At 35.1% G+C, this 2,500-nt stretch overlaps 1 protein-coding gene across 15 annotated transcripts in view; it reads right to left on the bottom strand.

Moving 5' to 3' along the window:
- Nucleotides 1-2,500, bottom strand: part of FOXP2 (forkhead box P2) — a 394,712-nt gene that overhangs the window by 62,607 nt on the left and 329,605 nt on the right. The gene's annotated exons all lie outside the window — the stretch shown is intronic.

Raw genomic sequence — 2,500 nt, forward strand, 5'->3', positions numbered from 1 at the left:
AGTTGGGAAGCCTTGGCATTAGATTATTAGTTTCCCACTTAACTCTAAGAATGCATTTTTTGGTAGGTGCTGTTTTGGACATGGCTTTATTTTCCACTTGTTATACAGTGAGATCAAGTGTCAGCAAATGCGTGAACACCTACGTAGACACACGTTCCCAGGAACATATGTGCGAGTTGGAAAGACACAGCAAGTATGTTTCATTGTGTATGTAGGAGAGAAAAGTCCCGTGAAAGAACCTGGGGTATGTGTGGATCACTGTGGCAGGCACACAATGTGAGGCTCCAGCTACCCAGGACATGGTCAAAAAGCTGTCAGCAAGCCAGGCTTTCCACCCATGAAAAAGCAGCCACTCGCTTGTCTAGCACAATTCAAATGTTTTTCCTGCATGTAATAGCAAGCTGGCATATAAATACTGCTTTGTGAGATGTTGTGGGACATTCCAGTCTTCTGTAAATCAGCAAAAATAATATTATTATTATTAATAAATTAAATCATGAGCCAATTTTAGGAGGAAAAACTCTTCTAATGTTTCTATTACTTGAATCTATCCCGAAAGACTTTGTATAAATGAAACAGAGGAAAAAAGAAACACAAGTCCACTGAAATTTACTATTAGGAGAAATTACCTCATATAATATTACACAGAATACCAGTTTTCACACAATTCATCACAGTATAAACTATGGTCTTAAAACACTAACTAATTAAGAGTCTGAAAGTAAACATACCAGGCTTTACTAAAAATTCTGATAATCTTTTGGCAAACATCAAATGAATTTTAAGAATAAAAATACTGAAGGCTTTACTTTAAAATACAAATGGAAAAGACAAACCAGATTTCCACTCAGAAACTTGTGGGGAGGAATTTAAGCTCATCTATCCCTGTACTCCTTCCGTTATCAAAAGAATAAAAAAATCCTGAGCAAAGTGTATCTGATTTAGTTTAGGGATTTATTTTAACATGGAACTAAGCCCACACTGTGAATGCACCTGTCTCTCTCCATGGAATGCAGACTCACTTTGAGTAGACACCTAAAATTCAAATTATTAATTCTGGCTGTTACACTTTGTAACATCTAGTTTTGCAGTATTGGAAACACTACATATCTATGCAATTTCTTTAAATTTTAAATTTAGTAACCACTAAAGACAAGACAAACAGGTTTTTACAAGTTTGGGATGCACGAGCAAAGAATAAAATTCACTGACTAGAGTCACTATTCAATTCCCTCTGAAGTCACCAAGAATTTCCTTTGTTTACTTGAGATCTGAATTTTTCTTCTTGCAACAATTTTATCTCAGTGATGCTATTCAACTACCACAGGTCACACAGATATGAGAAGGCAGAGAGGAAGATGGACGCTTATGCAATTAAACTATTACCTTTAACCTTTAAACCCTGCAAGAACTTTCCTAACGCTTACATGCTTACTATTATAATTTGTACCAAAATATGAATGTTTTGATCTAAACTGTATGAAAATCTACCTAACTCTGTAACTGGCACTGATTTGTTCTTACTCTGTGCTAAAGACTCCAGCCTGTAAGACATTTAGCAAGACTCATAGTATCACAAGAATCCTCTATTCCTCAGTCTGAAATGCAGATTGCCCTGTATACCACCAGGTATATATTTTTTTAGCTCTTGTAGTATCTGCACTGAATCTCCCTAACTGTGTACATGCTCTTATGTAATGGAGACACATCTGCTTTGCCATGTACTCTAGCACCTTTTCTGACAAAATTTGTTTTTCTTGTAATTTTCAACAGTTCAACTGTATAAGCTAGAGAACTAATAAACCTGTTTTTTAGGATGATAGACAGAAGCATGAAAAAAACTAGCAGACAAGATCATTAGTAAAAATAGATCTTTGTAGATAATATTGCCTTTATAACAATTTTATGCAAAGATACATATGTGTGTATCATATCTGATACATATAATCTTTCCCACAGATAAAGGACTAGGCATTTTGAAAACTGCTTGAAATTTACATTAGCAGAATGCATTAAGCAAAGAGATTTCTCTAATTGTCATTAGGTAATATAAATTGGTACATTTCACAGGCTTCATTGATACACCAGACTGTACTTTATTTCTTACTGGCATAGTGCTACTGTGCTATCTGGGTTGGAAGACTATCTGAAACCTGCTATTTTATGGCCAATTATATGCATTAGGTATATTTCTTTGATTTAATGTCTGTGTTTTCCAAGATTTCCAATCTGATTTTACAAAAATGTAGCAGAGAGTCAATCTCTGATTCTTTTTCATAGAAATCTCTTAATGTATCTAGAATCAGTTCAGGTAGAGACCCAGTGAAGAGGTAGGATTGCTCCTTTGAGCAGGCCATAAACTCACCAAAATTCTTGGTTAAACCTCTAATGAAAAACTAAAATGACAAAGTGAAACATGATTTATAACTGCAACCTATGTGTTGCATGGCATCCTCAAAGATGTTGAACTCCTAGCTCTGCCATGAAGATGACTTGGCAT

This window comes from Sturnus vulgaris, chromosome 5, assembly GCF_052056855.1.
Source record: "Sturnus vulgaris isolate bStuVul1 chromosome 5, bStuVul1.hap1, whole genome shotgun sequence".
Taxonomy (NCBI): domain Eukaryota; kingdom Metazoa; phylum Chordata; class Aves; order Passeriformes; family Sturnidae; genus Sturnus; species Sturnus vulgaris.